Below are 7,776 nucleotides of genomic sequence, written 5' to 3'. Positions count from 1 at the left end.
GCACCACCAATAATAAGTCATCGACATAAGATATTTCAATCGTATTATATTTTATATACAACAATAAAATTTAGCGATAGACTTTTATTGGTTTTCTAACTAACTTATAATCAAAAGTGATTTATTGTAACACTAGTGCGGACTCTACTTTTTTCCTGCTTATCCAATTTAGAATGCACACTTGCGGCACTGTCAGCACTGTCGGCGCTGACTCAGACTTAGACAATATAGTGATTTCATGACTTCAGAAACTGGTAGTGGGCTCTGTTTGAAAGAGGGGTTTCTGTATTACAAACAGACTGTGCAGTTGAAGTTGCATACTTGCGGCACTGTCGGCACTGTCAGCGCTGTCCCAGACTTGGGACCTCATTCAGAGTCGGTTGTTGCGGCCGCACGGTTGTACGCCACCGATGTTCGCTAAACTGCACATGCATAAAATTCGCAATGCGCGTGCACAAACTAGCTATTACGATCAGAAATTTCTCTCTCCTTCAACTTGGCCAGGTCGTTAGTTTGAGTGACAGGATGAGGCGTTTGTGGGTGGAAAAAGGGGAAGGTGCTTGTGAACGGGGGAGTGGAGATCCAAACGCAGGCGTGCCTGACTATGCAAACAGCATTTTATGAGAGTGCATGATTAACTAAGTAGTGTCATGGCACATGTGACATGGGAGGTTTTTACACTGACTTGATCGTAGTGCTTAAGAGAGTGTATGGTCAACCTTTAGCTCTACGACCCGCTCCGATAGTCTCGATTAATCCTTATATGCCCGGAGATGACGTGTAATGGGAACGAGAAGGGGACGTATTTTTAGTCTTACGGCCGCATCCTCCCCTCGGTCGTCCAGCTAACGATCACATCTTAACGACGCAACTTGCGAGCGCTTCATTTGAATATCCGGCACCTTTTACCTAACAACCATGCGGCCGCAACGACTGACTCTGAGTGAGGTCCTTAGACACTATAGTGATTTCATGACTTCAGAAACTGGTAGTGGGCTCTGTTTGAAAGAGGGTTCTTTATATTATAAACTGACTGTGTGGTGTAAGTTGCACACTTGCGGCACTGTTGGTGCTGTCCTAGACTTAGACACTATAGTGATTTCATGACTTCAGAAACTGGTAGTGTGCTCTGTTTGAAAGAGGGATCTCTGTATTGCGAACTGACTGTGTGGTGTAAGTTGCACACTTGCGGCACTGTCAGTGCAATCCCAGACTTAGACACTATAGTGATTTCATGACATCAGAAACTGGTAGCAGGCTCTGTTTAAAAGAGGGGTCCCTGTATTACAAATTGATTGTGCATTTTAAAGTGCAAACTTGTGGAACTGTCTGCACATCAGCGCTGTGGTGGCTGCTAGATCTGGGGGTTGCAATGGGATCTCTGGCGCATGCCCAGTGGAACCACTCCTTACACCAGTCACGCTATGCTGTGGTGTACAGAGTATCATACTGTTGTACTATGCATGCCCAGTGTGTTCAGAGTCACACACAATTGGATCTCTGGTGCATGCCCAGTGGAGCTGCTCCATATGCCAGTCGCACAGTGCATCCTAGACTTAAACACTATAGTGATTTCATAACTTTAGGAACTAGTAGAGGGCTGCTTGAAAGAGGGATTCTCTGTATTACAAACTGAGTGTGTGGTTGAAGTTGCACACTTGCGGCACTGTCGGCGCTGACCCAGACTTAGACACTATTGTGATTTCATGACTTTAGCAACTGGTAGTGGGCTCTTTTTGAAAGAGGTGTTCCTCCAAGAAGTCATACTCTTGCATAAGATTGTGCAGCATCACCACTGCAACCTCCTCATCATCTATTATGATGCTCACTGAAGTCAATTGCTGAGAGATGGATAACATTCTATGTATTTGTTCCTACTCTTACATGCACTAAGCTTTATTGCATATAATGCATGCCTCATGTTAATTCTTCTCTAGCCCTTTATCTTCACAAAACATTTGCAGAGTTACGCACATATCATGTTTTTTCACTTTACCATGGATAATGGAATAAATGTGTGGTTCCACTACTAGACCAATTGTCCGCATACTGTAGCTCTATCTACTTTTTCAAAGTTTGGATTATTACCAGGAGTGCTATTAACATTCCATAACTTCTTTCACTTCAACTGTATTTCTATGGCAAATTTCTATGTATAGTAGCATAGTTTTTTGCACCTTCCAGCTATTTGGAAATCATGCTGATCCCTGCACTGTACATTTTTCCATACAGGTGTATAAGAATATGCATATACTCAGATCCTCTTACTCTGTGTTATTTTCAGCTTTGCTGATCTTGGTATTGGCTTGATCCATACCACGGTTATTGGCCTCTGGATTTGTGCATGATGATGGCCTTTGTTCAAATCCCACTAGCACTAGCTTGGTGGTTGAAATGAAGCAGCCTGGAGCATTTAGGTATTGCTGGTCATTGTAATGTGCCAGAGCATCTGGATGGTAAAAGCACTGGCAGATGTTAGCACTATGCCCTCTCACTACAGCGTTGGTGGTGGTGTATACTTGCATCAGATTTACAGGCTCACAACAAACAGATGGAAAGCCTCAGGCTTGTGTATGCCCATGAGGAATACCAGGGAGAATGCTGCAAGGAGATGTTAAGCATATGTAGTAGCGCATGTCAGAAGTCGGACCTCTTGTTGAGCTCTGGCAGGTCAGTTACTATTCTGCAGCATGGATGGAGGCAGCACCAGAGTACTCTTCATACAACATTCTGTAGGAAGCCAATGTAGAACCTGACAGAGATGTGAGTAGTTTGGTTGAAATAAAGGTGAGTAATGGAGCACAATTAAGGATAGATTAGAGAGAAGCAAGTCAGGAAGGCAGATAAGAGGAAGTCAAAAGATGATCAAAACTGTGTTTACACAAGAATACCATGGACTGGGTGCTAATTGGGCCATCTATCTCCATTATATGGCTGAATACAGTATGTATAATTAATTTACTATATTGCTATGGATTATGGGTGCTTGTTTTGATCAACTTTTTCTTTGAGTAAGTAATTTTGGTTTATTGCTAATATTGTATTGCGAGCACTGGCATTCTGCATGCAATATATACAGCATCAGATTGCTATATAATTGTTTCCATTAGTGAAACACAGAGGAGGTTGTTATCTGACCATGCAGATATAATTTTTGTGTGTAATTTCAGATGTTTTTTCCAGTGTTATATGAATGTATTTTAGTTTTACCTGACCTGCACTGCAAATGTATGTCTTCCCAGACTTTAAATTTGTGTACCAGTATGTGATATGAACAAAATAGTTCAAATACAATTCTAAACATATTGGGACTGGATGCAGTCAGGAAGCCGGCAGTCGAAATGCTGACCGCCAGTTTCCTAACTGTCTAATCCCAGCAGGGGTCTAATCCCGACGCCTGTCATTTTACCTATGCCAGGAGCCCGAAGGGCATGGACAGCCATGGCGGGGGGGAGTGTTAGGTTAGGGGCAGCCAGGGAGGGACATATGTTTAGGCACCCCCCTGGGAGGGCTAGGTTTAGGCTAGGGGAAGGGGGGGTTAGGTTTTGGCACTTGGGGGGTTAGGGTTAGGCACTTGGGGGGAGGTTAGGGTTAGGCACCCCTAAGGGAGAGTAAGGGTTAGGGGGGGTTAGGCTAGTAATAGTTAATATACTTACCTATTGGGATCTTCACTGTCGGTCTTCCGCCATCGGGATTAGAACCACCAGACATGTGTCTAGTTGTATTCCATGCCGATCCCATTGGGACTGATGCATTCATTAATAATACACAATTGTGGCTATTTGCAAAGCTGAAACTATTGCAAAATGCATGCAGATAAGAAATCAGCATCATATGCTCACAATTTCTGCCAGACACATACAGTTGCAACTATGTTTATAGCCATTTCATTCATTATAAAATATGCATTCTTTATTAGGATCAATAAAACTTCAAATAAGTCTCCAACACATCATAAACAACACCCTGTATTGCATATAAGAAAAACATGCATACAAAATATAATATACGCCCAAACTATGGAAAAATCACATATTGATATTACTAATGCATTTGTAAAGCCAATCATCAGCAATTTACTAGTACTGCCAACCTCCATCATTATCATCCACTATTCGCATCTGTAATTAACCAGTTTCTCAGGCATATATGCATTTCTGTCGCATTTTCATGTGTTTGTAGCTGTGAGTACACATTACTGTATTTTACTTACATTGGAATTCCACTTTCAATCAATGCATATCTCTCCAGGCACATGCTAGCATAAGTGCCAGGATCATGCAAAGTGGCAAAGGAACATACAGTATGCGTGTGTGTCCTGTTTTCTGCATGTACAGAGGGATTTCATGCAAAATATGTGCTTCACTAACTGGCACAGTGCTCATTCTGCATCAGGCCCATGATTTTTGGATAATGAATATATTTATAAAAATATTGAGGGGGCACAGTCAACTGGAGAAGACACACATTACAGCTCCCACAGTTTTGGCTTATTTTCAAGCTTCTAGTGGAGCTATGTTGCCTTTACCTCACCTAAGGGTACTTGATCACTCTTCCTGATCACTGCAGAGGTTCTGGTGATGCTCCCTGATCAGCTTGAGGACACTAGCTAAATCAACCTTCCATACCTCAGGCACCAGTGGACTCAATTTAATGACATCAGCTACCACTGATTATCGCTATTGTGACCATGGCACTCCATTTCAATAATCTCTTTTTGCAGATTGCAACTATCTAATGGAGTCTAAAGGAGAAGCCACTCGAAAGATCTCCAGCACAGTGTGAGGAGACATATTTCTGAGTGGCCAAAGAACAAGTACAGTGGTGGACAAACCACTACTAAAACCTCTGGTGCTCTGACAGTAATCTAATATACCATACAAAAGCTTTGCCTGCAGCAAGTGATTGAAGTGATGTCAGCACCTCAAAACATAAAGAGATAAAAACCAACAAAAAAAAACTGCGCTTACTAAACCAGCTGGAATAATTAATTACCCATATATATATATATATATATATATATATATATATATATATATATATATATATATATGTATATATATAGAACAAATGTGATGGCTATGGTGCCAACCAACAACAGTAAATATAGTATTCATTTAAACTGTAGTAAACGAATAAAGTGCAAGGTATATAAATAATGAGACGCACTACCTAAAGGTGTCAGCTGAATACCAATAAGAGGGATTGGGGCAAATCCCAAATGAAAATGTTAAAAAATTAAGGAGCAAAGATATTAATAATATTAAATGATAACTGAGTTAAAAAACAGATACATAAATCTCAACACCAAAGTGTTGGAATAAAGTGCAAATGGAAAATGGTAAGTATTGCACAAGCCCAATAATATAAATAAAAAACAAATGAACTGAGAATAAGGTTCTAAAAACAGAAATGAGTTCAAAGGTGCTTAACTTAATAACTCAAAGGCAAGAGTACAGCTTCGCCAACGCGTTTCATCCAATGGGACTTTTTCAAGGGATGTTAGCTAGCAGGCATGAGTCCATATTTATACCAAGCTTAAACAGAACTACTTAGTCAGCCTCATTACAATTAGTGACCTCATATCCGGTCTGACAGAGTGATTTAGCAAAGGAAACTTCCAAACCACTCCTATAAATGAGTTATATTATTTATAATGTAAATGGGATTCCAGTAATATCCAGATCTTCCTAATATTAAGTAGAACTTAGCGTGAAACTAAGCGGTACTTCCGCCCAAAAGACTCCAGGTTTCCGCCCTCAGTGTCAACATCCGCCCTCTTCCGGGTCTTAGGCAATGGGATCGGCATCTGCTGTGACTTCCGCCCTCACTTCTGGCTCCACGCGGCCTCCGTCGATCAATATCCGGGAATGGTATCACGGGTGGTCAACTCCCGTCCAGTCCATGTGACCTCCGCACAGATTCCAATGCTCATCATCTCCGCAAGCACCCACCCTTGGACGATGTCATCTAACTCTCACTCAGGTCACGTGCTTCCAGAAATAGGCACTGCCGTGGGTCTGCAGAAGCGAAAAAAACTCAGTAATTTTTGGACACTTAAAAGCGCCATTTTGGGAAAGGGTAACTCAGCCCAAACTGTTAATGTTAATAGATACACCAATTGAATAGGCATAAAGTGATAGTGGCATTGTAAAACAATAAGCCTCAAATATAGCAGCAGATTTTAAGAATACAGCATCGAGTTCTAGATGGCAAAAAGGAAGATGGAGTAATAAAAAAAAAAAAGGGAGAAAATTTTTTTGATATAAGATATAGTACGATAGATGACATGGTATAAATCACTGACTAGTTAAAAATAATAAATATTAATGAATTAATAAATATAAAAGAAGAAAATAAAAAAACACTGGCTGATTAAAAAATAGTAATAGGCAAGCAACGGTCTTAATAAAAACTTTGAAAATATCTTTAAAACTAAATTATTTATGAATAAATTAATTATTTAAAGACGGAGGAGGGGGTGGATAAAATTCATGAGTACCACGGAACAAAGGTAGAGTGTTAAAACCATTCAGAGACCCAGTGGCTATCTTACGCCCTGTTGTAAATATGTATGAACACTACAACACTTGGTATTCCCAGGAGGTCTCCCATCCCAGTACTGGCCAAGCACATATATGCTTAGCTTCCAAGATCGGACGAGATTGGGCATATGCACAATAAAAGTTAAGTCCTCCGGATTGGAATCATGATAGACAGAAAAATGTTTGGACACCGCATGTCCCTCGACCTTGTTCCTGATATTGCGAACATGTTCTTGAATTCTCAATTTTAACGGTCTCTTAGTTTTCCCCACGTATTTTAAACCACATTTACACTCCAAAAGGAAAATGGTGGAGATGGTATTGCAGTTCATATAGTTCTTAATTTTAAATTCCTTTGAACCATCAAAGTTGTGAAATATTTTCCTTTGTGGATGGATATATTTACAGACATTGCAGTGTCCACACTTATAGCAACCTAGACACTTGGGGAGAATTTCGTTGATTTGAGATGTCCCACTCTTAATCATGCTTCGTGCTAGAATGTCCTTTAGGTTCTTATTTTTCTTATAAATTATATCAGGCCTTGAGGGGAGGATCTCTTTCAGGACTGGGTCCATGAGCAAGATATGCCAGTGTTTCTGTAAGGAGCTCCTAATTTTGTTCTCGTGTCCTTTGTAGGTGGTCACAAAAGGCACACAAATCTTTTTTCTTTCCCCAAAAAGAACAAAGATGTGATAATAAAACAAGCTGATAAAGGGGGGACTTTGGTCATCATGGATCGAGAAGCCTATCTCAAAGAAGCTGAAAGATTATTGAATGACACGAACTCATATAGACCATTAAAGGGAGATCCTGTAGAAGAATATTTAGATGATATGAGGGCACTTTTGTTATGTGGTCTCCGTAATGGAGTTATTAACAAGGATGAATTTCAGTTTCTTATGCAAACCAACCCCATTACCCCTATATTTTACTTTTTGCCTAAAATTCACAAATCGATGACATCACCTCCAGGGCGTCCTATTGTAGCTGGTATAGACTCACTTACCTCCCATCTTTCTCAATATGTTGATTTTTTTTTACAAAAATACGTTATTATACTAGACTCATACTTGAAAGACACTACGAATGTCTTACAATGTTTAAAGGGGATCAAATGGCAACCAACATATTCCTGGGTTACGATAGACATACAGGCTTTGTACACCTGCATTGAGCACAATAAAGGGATCAATGCATGTAGGAAAGTCCTAGAAAAGGACGAATCCAT

The sequence above is a fragment of the Taudactylus pleione genome, unplaced genomic scaffold, assembly GCF_031769625.1.
Source record: "Taudactylus pleione unplaced genomic scaffold, aTauple2 ptg000005l, whole genome shotgun sequence".
Lineage (NCBI taxonomy): Eukaryota > Metazoa > Chordata > Amphibia > Anura > Myobatrachidae > Taudactylus > Taudactylus pleione.
Note: the sequence above shows the minus strand (reverse complement) of the source record.